The following is a 14,879-nucleotide window of genomic DNA, read 5'->3' as shown; positions in this document are numbered from 1 at the left end:
TCAGTACTGAGAAGAAAAAACACATCCTTATAAAAAATATAAGGCACCAAGTCCTTGTGTTAAAGCACACAACAAAATCAAAGCAAGGATAACCAATCAGCCGAGGTTCTGAGCACTTCCAGGATGGCAAGAGAAACTGGGAGGCAGAACCAGAGGAACTGTAGGGAAAGGACGACTCATACATTGTCTTGATTAAAGCTACCAATTGAACATTCGAATTTAAAAAAGAAACACTCGTTCTGACAGAATAACACCTAAGTGGCACATTGGGAAAACAGCAGAAGTGAACTGAAATATGCAAGTTTGGAAGTAAATATGGCTCTCAGGCCCCATCTTTTGATAAGGGAAATTCGAAAGTTGCAATCATGAGGTGAGGAAGTCCCAGCAGGAGGTTCTTTTCTGTTCCTGATTGATTGTGAGCACCCTGTTCTTTCCTGCTCATAACCTATTACCATATCTCTCAACTTGATTATTATGACTATGGACCAGATTTTCACGTAGGCAGTGTATAGAGTTTCTGCAACTTGACTGCTAAAGAGAAACATGGAAAGAATTTAAGCCATTAAGTTTAAAAACTCCTCTGCTTCGAAGCTGCCTACCTGGAGAAGATGTCTCTATTCCATAGGCACTTCCATGTCTTTATATCAAATTTTCCTCCAGCTGTAATGCTCATCATGCCAAATATTACTTCAGTCAAGATAAACCAGACTGAGGAGCTCTGCACCTAAGTTATTGCTAAGGCTCTGTAAAACAAAGCTGAGCAGTTAGAGGTGACAGTCAGACTCTTAAGAGCACCTGACACTCCTCAAAACTGAGGCTGCCACTGAACCCACAGGCAATCATCCCTCTCCTTCAGAGGTGTGGCTTTATCTTACAACAGCAGTTAGAGACTTGTCCAAAGTGTATGAAACAGGCTCAGTTCTCTCCTCTGCCTGAAGTGTTTCAAATGCATATTTCTCCCCAGCTAAACAGTTCTCTAACCCACAGCCTGACTGGACATGGAAATATTCTCCACTTCTGTTAAAGTCATGCACCAGGCAGAAAATGATTCAGGATTCACTGGGCTAGAAAGTGAGAGCACTAGAGGGAACGTGGCTCTGTAGCTTCATGATTTGGACAATCAGCTGGATTGGGGAGACCTGAGTTCTGGTCAGTGGTCCAAGGTTTGGATGTGTTTTATCCCATAACTTCTCCAGAAAGCAAATGTAATCTTACCCCCAGTGTAGGCATCTAAATCCTTATGGTTTTGTAGAGCTGTGCAGATCTCCTCAAATCTTGGCCTATGCCTTCAAAAATACGGATTTTAATAGTGCTTAGGATGATTACATTAGGGGCTTGGGAAGAAGAGAAAGGGCTTTGTGGATTCATACTTGCAAATACAATGGTTTGCCTTTGAGTTCTTCATTCTTCATCTGTTTTGTATCACCTTTCATTTTGGGAACAGAGGAGTGGTCAGAAACCTAGGTAAAATGATACTTAAAAGCACCCTGTAATAAATATAACTTCTAGATTGGAATCTAGATGCAACTGGAATTTCATAAAGCAATCATAAGTGTTATAGGGGCTTAGCACAGGCATCCATTCCTTCTCTCATTCCATTTCAAACATTCCCATTCTGTTATAACAAGCAGGAGGGTTGGAAGAGGTAAGGAGAGGTGGTGAGAATAAACAGTGACCCCCACACGTGCCAGTCTGAGATATGGGTACTTCTCTGGCTGCAAATTACAGAGATTGAGCAAAGTCATGGCAAATTGTATAATATGGTTGTGTAAGGGGAAGGAGGAGAAGGAGCTCCCTACCTGCCAGGCAAAATTACATTTATTTTAAATAGAAAAATCTATTTAATTTCTTAGTATTCTCTTGGGCTTCTCCCCTTAAACAAACAAACAAACAACCCCAAACATTTTTTTGCTGCCCAAATGCAGAAGTCATGCCTGTGCAGATACAGCAGTTGGAGAAAAGGGAACCTAAAAATGTGGAACACTGTTTGGAGAATTGGGATCTCTTTACATATCTCTTTCCCCAAAAGCTCAGCACTGCAGTTCCTTTGCTGGGATGATCGTTTAAGCTCCTGTTTTCGTAGGAAAGCAGGGAATTGTGCTGGTCTCTTTTTAACCCTGTTCTGCTCTGTGACTCCCAACAGCTCAGGCCTGGAAACTCTCTGGCCTTTGTAAAGCCCACAGGGTTTAACTGGAAACTTTTCTCCACCAACAGACACCCCAAATACCTGAAATCCAAAGTAGGGAATGTACTCCTTCAGTAACATGGAGCTCCACCACTCCCCCAAATTTACTTCAGAGAGTGAACAGGCAACTGCAAAGTCTTAGCACGAGCATAAAAAACTGTATCTCAGTTCATTGGTAAAAATCATATTGATCTCTAATAATTTATTAATGTGATACAAAAATTCTGTTTCAGGATACCTGGTTAATATGGCACAGACATGCTTTTGTTTCACAGCTGCGTTTTCTCTGAACAACGTTTTTCCTAATATTACTTAATTAAACAAAATTAAATTAATTTCTAAGAAACAAGAAACAACAGCTTTGTTGGATAAAATGATCTTCATTTTCTTGAAGCCATTTAAATTAAAAACATGCGTTTCTACAGTTGGAAAAAAACCATTCATGGTTAAAATGTTTGAAGCCCATCAATCTCTTTAACCACACAGCTAATGTGTTCCTTCTGTTTTCTTTGAATGAAATCACCATGAGTGGTTAGATGTTGATTTAACATAAAGCAAGTGGAAATGGGTGTTTCCTTAGTCATGTATAGAATTTATTTTTAAAAACAATTAGCAAGTGTTATGAGTAAGTCAATGATTTTGTCATTTCTTGAATAATGATATAGATTATGAGTCATTAAAATTGATTACTGAAGTAAACTATGCAAAATGCAAATTCATATTACATTTATTTGTTAGGAACAGCTGCAGAATTCTCTTTCTTTATGGATGGGTTTCATTTTTTTCCCCAAGTGACACTAAAATCAATTACTTAGTTTAAAAGACCGGTAATTGTCAAGATATATTTCCAAACTTTTAAGGCAATACATTGGATATTTCCTATTATGGGCTGCATCATTCACAGTTTATTTATATAAATTTGCCTGCAAAAATTAATTGGGGGTTTTCCTAAATAAAACAAGCAAAATTTTCCCCTCTTCTGTTTTATGTTGAAATGGCAAGATCATGTAATGGTTTGTTACATTTCCATGTACCATGGAAAAAAACTCAAGCCTTTACATTATACCAATTAAACTCTGTCCTTACATTAGTACATCAATTTTAGCTGACGTTACCTCACTACATATATTTACTACCTCCTCCATCACTCTTTGCTAACATTACATCTAATTATAAGTTCATTGATACGTTATTCACAGGAGTACAGACAGACAAGAGGAAATGTCAGTCACTACTATTTAAAGTTCAGTCATAAAATTCCAGTAATAAAAAAATAGGCTGCATAAAATCTGTGTAAATCATTTCTCATGGGGCAACCAACACTTAGGGCAATACAAAATATTATTTATCAAGATATTGAAGCATTTTAAATTAACCTTTTTAAGAATAGGCAGATGTAAGATGCAGTTCTTTCACAAAAAAAAAGAAAAAGTTAGTGGAGTCTACAAGATCATATTACAGACATCATAATTTGGCTAATTTATGCCACAAGTTAAATCATCTTTCTCAGATATGTCTCCAAGTACACAGCTGACAGTTAAAGTTAAATCTTTCCAGTAGTTACTGTCCTACACATAGTCCCTAGAAATGCTAATTGATATGCAATTGTTGTGATTATTTTAAAAATTACTAAGAATTTGCTTTTAGTTTTTAGAAGACATGAGCCAGCAGATTCATCAGAGCAACTGGAGAGCACACACACAGAATATACAGCTTAACATGACACATTACAAATATAACATTAGTAAAAAGGGGGGGTAAAATATCATCCAATTACTTTGATAAGACTATAAAATTTCTTGGAGTGTTTTCAAGCTAGGTATTTTGCACTGTTGGAGCAAAGCAAGGTTTTAAGGAAAATCTACTTGTCTGTACTTATTTGTGGAGTCTCTATGGAGTAAGATTCATATTTTATGGGGATATGGCAAAAATCAAATAGTAGGCAGTCATAATGATGGAAAGAAACTTGATTTGTTATAATTCATTCTTACATATTAATATTCAAATCTGGCAATGATTGTGGCTGAGGAAAAACTAAAGGATCAGATTCAAGTATGCCATGGGTACATGTGTGTACAATTTTTCTGTTTTAAAGAAACAGATGCTGATTCATGTGAAGTAAAATTAATAATTTGAATAATAGTATTTTACTTGCCAAAACAATATACACCTCTGCCAGGTATTCTTATATCTTAATGCAGTTTTAATGAGGATTAATGGAAACACGTGTTTTTGAAACAAATGCTAAAAGATCCCTGCATTTTTACCGATTGTTTAAAACTCAGTTTTACAGCTTAGAGTTGTAAAACTTGGAGTTGTAAAACTCCATCTCTGCATGCAGACAGAAATATGATTCCAGAAGTTTTTGATGAAAAGAGGGAAAATGAACTTCAGTCCTGCAGTTGAATCCACATAGGCGAATTCACGTTGACTTCTACAAATATTAACACAAGGCCTAGTTCTGCAGCTCTCTGCAATTTTTTCCTGGGTAAAAAAAAAACCAACTTTAGAGAACCCAACAGACTTTTTTTGCTGCAAACAGAAGAATTCCTCTCTTGTGTCCTCTCAAAGGAAAACGGTCAACTCCAGCTAATTCTTGTATTATCGACAGTTTTCTGGCTAAATCCTGTTCTCATCAACTGAGCATGAGTCTGTCAGCTCAGGGCTATCACCGCTTATCTGCAATTACACTTATTAAAAAAAAAAGGAAAAAAAGAAAAGGTAGGATTTGCTAATGATACATTTTAAAACTCTGGTAAAATCATGGCAAATCAATATTTATGTCTGTATATTTCCGTGACCCTCTTTTCAAGCATGTTTCCGTAACAGATGCAACCAACCCTTTCAATGAAAACCGGTTTCTAATGAAATACATTAAAACGCCTGTATAATTTAATTCCATTAGAAATGCATAAGAGGTTAGCTAGGGTTTATACAGGTATTTATAAGGATATTCAGCAAGAAAGGGCTGTTGGCTATACTAGGAATACACAAAGGACTTCATAGAGAACCTGCTCTTTTGCTCTGTTTTGCTCTCCCGGGAACCCAAACTCTTCACTATACATAGTGGGCACGAACTATTCCATAGACAGATGATCTCCTGTCCTCCCATGCTGAGTTGGGTTTTGGGGGAGTTCACAGATTTAATACAGCCGAAATCAGGCTCAGGAAGGTGCACTGAACTCCTCCCTTGGTCCTAAAAGCCTGGGATTGTTCTTCCACTCCCCAGTCCCCTGGACAGATACCCTGAACTGAGGAAGGTCTGCGTGGTTATGGGATGCCCGTATTCCAGTGACTATTAGATGTTCATCCCCAGGATTATTGCTAGCAGTGTTGGAAGTTTAATGTGGTTTTGAAGAACTCTGGACCAGCTCTGTGGTTTTCTGTACTTCATATTGCAAGGTCTTCAAGATCCAGTTTCCTTCTCACATGTCATGTTTCTCTTAAGACACGCTACAATTTCTAAAGAAGAGCACTAATTGCACAGGTATGCAGAGCCGTCAAAATGGTTAAATCAAAAAATAAATCATTACCATTGACAAAGGTAATGATCCTGATTCCCTGGCGTGGTGTGGGTGTTTTAAGCTGAATTGTCAATGTGCTTTGGACCTAAAACAGTTGATCAAACCCCAAGTGCTCATGCCTTCCATGCCTAGGACACGAGATTCCATGGGTAGATGCAGCTGAGAGGATTTCATTTCAGTGCTGCAGCTGGCAGAGGGAGGGGGTGGCTAAAAACCCCAATCAAGGGGGAGGGGGCAGTAATCAGGGCAGGTCTGCGCCGCTCTGACCGCGCTGTCCCCCCGGCGCTGGCTCCGCGCACGGCGGCCCTTGCTGATGCCCAGCTGCTTCTCCCTGACCTTGAGAGCCGGGAACTGCCCGTGTTGCACATCCTGAAAGGTCAGAGCGGATCCTCAGTGCTTTGCATCAGCACAGAGAAAAAAACCCAAGCCCTACCGGCAATGCCGGACCTGGTTTCCAAGAGCAGATTTTTTTGGAGAACGCAACAGCGCTGCTAGACTGCGTTTTGTATCCGAGCACAGCAGTGAGTCAACCGGGTATCCTTTAAATCGCTTCCAAGCGCTGTTTCCCCTGCCCCGACATGCCTTCCCTAGCGCACGGCTGTGCCTCGGCGGGCAGCGGAGCACAAGGGCCGGCAGAGCCGAGCCAGCGCCGCCGGACCCCGCTGCTCCCGCCCCGCCGCTGCAGGATTTTGGGGTGATGCCGGGGAGGGGGCAGAGCAGCGGGGCACGGGCGGTGCGGGAGCGGCCGGGCGGCTCCGCTCGGCTCCGCTCGGCCCCGGCACCGCCGCGCTGCGCGGGCAGGCGAGCGGGAAGGCGAAGGCGCGGCGGGGACGCCTCCGGCCGGCCGGGATGGCGCCTGCAGCCGCCGGGGAGGCAGGGCAGGCAGGGGAGGCAGGGCAGGCAGGGCAGGCAGGGGAGGGGGCGGCCGCAGGCCCCTCGGCTGGGGCGGGGAGCGGCCAGCGCGGCCTCCGCTGCTGAACAGCCAGCACCCCTTCCTCGCCCTTCTCCAGATACGGGGGGGCTGGAAAAGGTAGGAAGGGAGAGATTTTTGTCCTTCGCCGGTGCCGCTCTACGTGATAATATGTTTATATGATTAGCCGAGCCCAGGGGTGGGAGCGCAGGGAGAGGGGGTGGAGATTGGAGGGGGAGGAGGCTGGAGGTGACTCCAGTTCAGAGCCGGCGGAAAGTCCGTGTCAGGACTTGGCGCTCCCCAGCCGCAGACGGCGCGGTGCACGGCGCGGAGAGGCTGCCGTACGTTCACTGGGATTTTTTTTTTTTTTTTTTTTTTTTTTTTTTGGTGTGTATGTATTGCGTTTTTCCCATTGCCGCGCGCGTTACTCGCTCAGCGCCCGGCGCCCGGTCTCCAGTCGCCGGCGGGGCAGCAGCACCGGGAGGAAGAGGAGAAAATCCGAGGAGGGGCCGGCGCCGCACTCCGCCAGAGGCCAGAATGTCATCCCGGGAGATGTGAATCCAGTCGGTGCGAGCGACAGAGACACGGAGGAGGGGGGTCCATCGTAACGTTCGAGTTGTTCCCCACTACCCCAGCTGCGGGCATCGCCTCCCGATCGCTGCTCAGAAGGGACTCCCGAGGCTGGGCACACGCGCGGCGCTGCGCCCGTCCTCCCCTCCATTTCGGCTTTTTTTTTTTTTTTTATTTTTTTAATTGAATTTATTCCTCGCGTGCGTGCGTGCGGGAGCCTGGCTGCATCGCGCCTTCGGTGCGGAGCGGCGCGTGGGGAACCGCAGGAAGATGTTGACTTAGCCCCGGCAGAGGCTCCCGGCCGGCCGCGCCGAGCAGAAGCCGCCCGTGCCGAGCGCTGCCCCAGCCCGCCGAGCCGCAGCGCCGGCTGCCGCCCGCCCCAGCCCGGGCACCGACCGCGCCGCGCTCCCGCCGCTCTGCGGGGCCGCCCGGACCGCGGGTCCCGCCGGGGACACCCGCCCCGGCCGCCTTCGGCTCGCACGCACAGGTAAGCGGAGCCGCGCGTCGCAGCCCAGCCGCGGGTCCTGCCGCCCCTGCCTGCCCCGCCCGGGCAGCGCCTCGCCCGCGGGGAGCGAGGGAAGGAGCGAGCGAGGGAAGGAGCCCCGAGGAGGGCGCAGGGCCCGGCGCTCGGCCGCGCTCCGCCCGCGGCCCCGCTCCGCCGGCCGCCCCCCCGCGCCCTGCGGAGGGACCTGCGGCAGCCGCGCCGAGCAGGCCCGCGGCCCCGCCGAGCAGCATCCCGGGCGGTAAATAATTACCTGTTGCGGGTTTATTTGTGTAACTCTGCCGAACGCCCGTCCCCCCCCAGCCCGTGCGAGGTGGGGGGTGGCTGTGGGAAGAGGAATAAATTACCCTTTGTCGGCGGTGGGGTGAGAGCAACTTTTTTTTATTTTTTTATTTTCTATTTATTTTCACATGTAGAAATCTGGGGCCATCTGGAGACAGAAAACAGTGTGTCATGAGGCACCGTGGCTGTGTCTGGCTCTAAAAATAACATCTTGTTGTTAGTCTGCGCCGGCCCTGCTGGGATTTGAGCGCGGTTTGTCAGAAAGTAAAGAGCTCTGCTGGTGCTCAGGTGTGTTTTCTTTGCCCAGAAATGCCCCTGTGCGCGACGGAAGGCGTCCTGCGGAACAAATGTTCTGCTGTTTGGCTTCCTCAGACGCCCTGGCTCCCTCCTTTTGTTGCTTGCCACGAAAAGAGGTGCCATTTCGCATCATTCTGCAGAAATTGTTTGAATTAATGCAAGTGTGAATTCTTACCGTTTGAAGGAGGGTATTAGCATATCAAAGGTTTCTTAGCTCCGGCTCAATTGAGAAAACTTCAGCTTGTCTTCCATTTGCTTCCAAGAAGAGGCCCAAAGGGCAGTGGGAATTGTAAAGGGGTAAAATGGGGAGGTGGATTTGGGTTATGTTTCTGAACTTTTGCTGTTTTGCAATTATGCGAGTTAAAAACAAGGTCCCTCCGCTGCAGAGCTCTCGCGAACGCTCGGACAATTACACTCCATTGATTAATGGTTTGTTCCGAGGGGAAAAAAGTGACCTTTTATGACAGGCACTGTGGCGTGGTCTCTGATGTCTCCGGGAGGGGGATTTAGAAAGCCCTTTCTGCCGCTCCTGCTCTGGGTATGGCCTACACGTTACTGCGTGCAGGGCTGAATGGGGAGCACCTTCTAATTACTTCAGAAAACAAATGAAATCTTGCAATAAAAGACCTCTCGATTCCAGGCCTTTGAAACAAATATGCTTCCCACCTTAATGGGTGGGTAGGCTGGAATAATAGGTATTTTTATGGAGAGTTTTAAAAGAAGTTTTGATCACCACCGGCCATATGCTTCCATTTCCTTTTCATTCCAGAAAAAGTGAAAATGAGTAATTCTCGTAATCTCATTTAATCAGTGATACTGTGTTTACTAAGATAACCTAATTTGCGGTTAGTATTACCCTATAATAAATAATCTGGAACCAGCTATGGCAGGAGTGCTGTTCTGGTGGCTGTGTAGAACAGTTATCGCATTGCAAGTTGTTTTTCGTGACTACATATTTGCAGTTTTTTATTCTTTTGTTACTATATCTTTGGGTCTGGGAGGGGATGTGGCCCGGCCTACCATTTTATTGTCTTTGCAAATCAATATTCATAATCCAACAACCCAAAAGCCAAGCAAAATCCAGTTATCCATCAGTAAGTTGGGACCTTTTCCAGGGGCCAGATGTTTCTTTGGAACTATATTCTGGTTTATATCTCTGGCAAGAAAGAACTTCCTATGCTTTCCTTGCCTATTGCTTCTTTCCAAATGTTTTACTTGAATGATACACATAGTAAAAACATACAGTTTTGTTTTTAAAACAATTGCGTTTTTAAACATACAGTTGTGTTTTTAAAAAGTTTAAGTGCTTGATGTGTAGCATTTGGGCTGTTGTTCGGCGTTTGTTTGTTTGATAATTTATTTTTCTTCCGGCTCACCATTCGAGGGTTGTTTCTTTTTAAGCCATGAAAGTGATGTGCCTTTAGAGTAGGGTATCTTCACTCGTGCGTCAGTGTCCTTTCATTTCATGAAGGAACTGAGTATATATGGTATATCTTGGTGAAAAACACTCCGCTTAATAAAATGATTTATATGGAGTTCTGTCATTCTTAGATGGAGACGATCACTTGGGCGTTTTGTAAATAGATGTCTTTAGTGGTCCTAAAATGACATAATTACTTTCAGGTGATTTCCAGCCGTTTATTTACCTAATGTCTTCAGCTGTCTGATGTAGTACCTTTTGGTGGTGTAAAAGGAACATATTGATGTAAGTGCCATTATCACACTTAAGTTGCTGTTAACTAGTCTGCTTTGAATGCAGAGTGCTATAAAGAAAGCGCATTATCCTTTCATCTATTAGGGATAATCTAAAAATTGTCTTGAAAACGTTGCATTTGGGTTTATATGACGCCAACCCCAAATTCGACAAATCTCCGAAGATTAAAAAAAAAAGTAGCGGAAAGACGATTTTCAACATTCAGATGACAAAATTGGACCACTTAGAGAAAAATTAATGTGCTGCAGCAGCACTTCAGCTGCCATTTTCAATCACTGTGGGTTACTATGTGTTGGCAACAGTAAAAAAGCGTAGACGTTCAGAAAGCTCAGGGAGCTGGTAGTTGGGGGATCAGGATGTTGAATCATGTGGGGTAGAACAAACCAATTACTTCAGGTTTTGACTTGAGAATTTCCAGTAAACATTTTTTTTTTTTCTGGCTTTTGGCTCCCCTGCTCATTAATAGACCAACATCAAAGCAGGCAACTAAACTTCCAAATGTTATAAAAACTAATGTAAAGATACAGATCTCACATGTAGTCTTGCAAGTCTTAATTTAAAACAAGCAGTTGGAGTTTTTATTGCTGCAATTTTCACAATCAGCAGAGACATTAACACCAGGCTTCTGGGTGTTTCCCTTCTTAAAATGAGCAAGAGGAGAGCTTTAAAAAAACCAAAGTTTGCTTAGTTAGTTCTTATTTGATCACTTCAGAAGCTTTCTCAATGTTTTATTTATCTCTTATTGCTTTTAATGCATAAAGTCAGGGAAGGGGGTTACTCAGGAATTCTAGTCTCTAGTAAGGAAGTACCTTATTAAAATTTAAATAAGCAAGTCTTAGGCGTTTGTAGTCTTTGTGGTTAATAGTATGTAATAACACGATTGGTTTTCTGAAAATGTGATATGTAGACATGACACTTTGATTAAGAGATTTTTTTAAAATGAGAATAGTTATAATAAAGAAAAAATGCTACAGTTTTGAATGACAGCTTTTTAGAAAGGTCCACAATTTTCACTTAAGGATTTTGGAGAGAGAAGTCTCTAGTTAGGCAAAGTATTTCTGAAAGTTGTGTTTGAAATACATTTCTAGATAGCGTGTCATAAATTCACATAAATCATCATAACCGTGCAGTAGAAAGAATTGTTTGGTGTTTAGAGAGCACAGAAACACAATCATAAGTTTTTACTGAAATTTGGACTAAAAGTTTTTGTATTTCCAAGCCCTTGCTCATCCCGTGTCCACCTATGATGTTGACATACATGTAAGAAAATAATGGTGACTTATAGTATGACCCTTGCAGAGGATTGCACCGTGCATAGTAATAGTAATACTACTACTACTTCTGATAAATAACCTACCAGTAACTGGTTGGAGATATTTTATATAAAAAAATGCTCTGTCTGCTCTGCATGTCCACTGAGCAGTATCTGTGGATGACTGATTATGCAGGAACTGGAAGTAACAATTAGTGATTTTTTTTTTTTTTTTTTTTTTTTAACCTGGTCAACTGCAAGTAAAGAAGTTAAACTACATCTGGTGTATGATGGAACTCATATTCATGCCTAGGTAGACAAGCAGTCAGTTATAAAGCAATATCCTTCAGAGCACAGGCCAGGAAAATTTACAGTCAGTCATGTTACTTGGAGGTGTCATATTAAACACACCCTTTTCAAAGCATATTTTTTTAGGATTGATGCTTGTGATGTACAAAAGAGATTTGAAATTGCAAGAATTTCAGCTTTTTAAGTATTTATGTGCAGCTTTTAAACTTAAAGGCTGTCTGTTATTTTTTTTTAAAACCCTCAGTTTGAAACGAGTAAAAGATTTAAACCATCACGGGTGTAACTGGATGTCAAGAAAACTGGAAGAACAACAAGCTGTTTTAAGGCCATTCTCAATACTCTTAACAATCGTGTTTAATATTTAAATAGTTTGCAAAGATAGCTGCATTTTGTTTCCAACACTTTTTCAAATGAAAGTAGCAGGTGGCTCTGGAATACTGGTAACTTGCAATTTAATGTGAATATATACCTGGTGTAGAGAATACTTCTAGCCTTTATTTAACAAGTGTGATTCTTTTTAACATTCTTCATTTGGAAGGTGAAAGACGACAGGCTTAAAGCCCTCTTCAGGAGCTAATTTTCTTGGAGTTCATGTGTTTTTTCAGCCTGTGATGTACGAGGTGTGTCCCTCCAGCAGACACTGGGAAGATTGTGTTGCTTAATATCAGCAATTTGATTATAGAAATACTCTGACTTAGTGAGTGCCACAGTCCTGCAGCGTTCTCGGGGTGCAAACTGAGAGTTAACCAGGAATTGAGTCCGTAGGAAGAAGAAAGTCTTCAAACTGAGAATCCAGGTTATGGATTGTTACATGAAATGGAGGATTTTGTGGGTTTTAGAAGAACATGTAACACGCATATGTCACGAATTCTTTCTTTTTGGTTATCAGAAGGTGCTGTAATGATTCAACCAGCTCTAGCTTGCCATTATCCGAATTATTTAGAAAGGCATAACAGTAGAAAGCATTGCAGCCTGACTGAAGCAGGCACAGTGCTCAACACCTGCAGGTGGAGTGCAGTCTCTGGCAAAATGCTGTTGATTGTTACCCTGGCACAAAGCAAGCTTAGATGCAGTTTCCTTGATTACAACAAAAATGCGTTTTTATGAGCAAAGTGCTTCATGTTCGGGGAATGTTTTGTGTGTTGTCTGCTAAGTAAAATCCCATCACACTTGTATACATTTGTTCAATTATCAGAACAGCTAAGAGGAGGGGAAAAAAAAAATCAATTTACCCTGAAAAGCACCAGAAATAAGATTACTTTGGCTAGTAGGAACTTGCCAGCACTGTCTGAATAGCTTAATATTATCAAATGTTGCCATGTTTCATGTTCAGTAAGAAGGATATTGACTATTCTACATGTCTAGGTCTGCTGTTTGGCTTTTTCTTTATAAGGTATAAGCATGTCTTATTTTGATTCTTTCAATAGCAGTTACAGATAAATCAGAGGATCTAACAATAACTTTATAAAATAGATGGAATACCACCATTCACTGGAGAAATAGTATTTACTTGAGATAAGTGATAACGACTAGTTTTTTCTCTTGTTGTTCATGTAACAGACAAATGTAAATACCTTAGCAGACATTTCAGAGTGAAAGGCGAGAGATAAAATGTAATTACTTTTCAGGGTGGCTCTGACGATGCCCATGTTCTTGTCTGTAATACAAAAAAAGATATCTTTGCTCATCACCTCGGAATAGGAAGGCCATTGTTACTTCTGAATATCAAAATATTTTCTGGTTTTTAGTGTTGACCTCAGTATTCATCTTTAAGTCTTCTGTGTAAGCTGGAATCCTTATAGCCATAAATTCCAGTCGCTGTTATCCAACCAAGCATTTAATAGAGCACCTAATGGACTCTGCTCCTGGATTTTTCTTGAATGCATAACATCTTGCTTCATTCAGTCACCAAAACTAACTTTGCTACAAGGACAGGCAGCACGACAAGTTAGAATCAATGGACCATTTGTAGGTCACAAAGTCAGTTTACTGGAATTTCAGAGGAAACTGGTTGAAAAGAGAGGACAAATGTCACTTTGAATAGAGATGTTTAAATCAGACTTCTGCCTTAGGGTAAAATTTAGGTCTGTTGTAGCCTAGATGTAATGTCTCCCTCTACAGAGCACAGCATTAATCATGGCTTGACAAGTGATCATGGGCTGAGAAAAATAGGGCCTGTCTTGGTTGTGTGGTTATTTTTTTTTCTAATCTTAATCTCTTAGGAGCACATTATAAACACTAACATTTACACAGAAAGATTTAAGTATCAATGTCTGTGTTTCAGTAGGGAGTGTAGCTATCTTCAGAGAAAATCTAGTTAGAGCTGGTAAGAAGCTACTTGTGTTTCTTTTGGAGACTCAGTATTAGGAATATTTTCCTTTTAACGTAATGCAGTTTTTTGTCATAGGAGATTTATCTTATGCCATTTCCTCGTACAAATACAGTAGAGTCTGGGTCTGCCTGTTTTGTCCCCTGGTGTACTAACTCACTCTGAAATTACTGTCTTTTTGCTTTAACAGTCTCTTACAATGTGTTTATCACCCAAGAAAGGCATTTCCTTTTTCAAAACCGGCAATATCGGGGAAAATGGGGAATGGATTTTCAAATGTAACACAGATTGGCTTGACACTGATCAATGTATATGAATGTTTTTATACTATGCTAATGATGTGTTACTTGGCCACAATGAGCTACAAAAGCTGGAATGAAATAACAGGAATGAGGAGTGCTATTTGAGATCCCAAGTTCTGATGCCGTACGAATAAAAATGTGTTTAATATGTTGATGCTTAAATTAGGGATGTCTCGATGCATAGATCTGCGTGGGAGTGTTCATACCTTTTATGGCAGGGAGGGGAATTTTCTGAGACCTTGGGCTGCTTTGCTGCTTCCTGTGCTGGGGACGGTGTGGGAGCAGCGAGCTCTGGGTGTGCACAGGGTGAGAGGTGCAGCTCCTTCGTGCACCGTGAGATTTGTGGCTGCAGCTGCCGAAAAAACAGGTGATAGCAGCAAAGGAGCAGCAGAACAACTTGTCGCCGGATAATTATGCTTTAAAAATTAGGCCGCTCCTGTTTGTTCGGATGCCTCTGGATGTGATAAACCCCCCAGTATCTCGTTCAGGCTTGGCTGCTGCTTTTTCCTTTGTGCCCTCTGTTGGCATTTTCCGATCAGCCGACACCTCGCACCGATTACTGCTCTGAATGCAGGTGACAGAATAATAATGCCGATTACTGCTAAAGTTGTTTCTGCCAGCTGGGGAGGGGATGACCGACCTTGTTCCCGGCTGTCATCCTTGCTTTGCTGCTGCTGGGCTCCGGTGCACTTGGAACCTTCCT

The 14,879-nt window shown here is 42.7% G+C and overlaps 1 protein-coding gene across 19 annotated transcripts in view; it reads left to right on the top strand.

The window, feature by feature from the left end:
- ADGRL2 (adhesion G protein-coupled receptor L2) overlaps positions 1–14,879 on the top strand; it is a 373,303-nt gene that overhangs the window by 211,303 nt on the left and 147,121 nt on the right. For 5 of the 19 annotated variants that reach the window (XM_051796001.1, XM_051795998.1, XM_051795995.1 and 2 more), the window contains exon 1: positions 6,914–7,676. The exons of 1 other annotated variant lie outside the window; for it this stretch is intronic. The gene's annotated coding sequence lies outside the window, so the exon portion shown is untranslated. Of the gene's footprint in view, positions 1–6,100; positions 6,231–6,911; positions 7,677–14,879 lie in introns of those variants that run through there. 13 more of the 19 variants (XM_051796007.1, XM_051796005.1, XM_051796003.1 and 10 more) reach the window with 6 other exon arrangements.

This window comes from Manacus candei, unplaced genomic scaffold (assembly GCF_025592945.1).
Source record: "Manacus candei isolate 608988 ecotype Guabito, Panama unplaced genomic scaffold, ASM2559294v1 h1tg000044l, whole genome shotgun sequence".
Lineage (NCBI taxonomy): Eukaryota > Metazoa > Chordata > Aves > Passeriformes > Pipridae > Manacus > Manacus candei.
The sequence above is the reverse complement of the archived record's forward strand: the minus strand, read 5'-3'. Positions and strand labels throughout refer to the sequence as shown.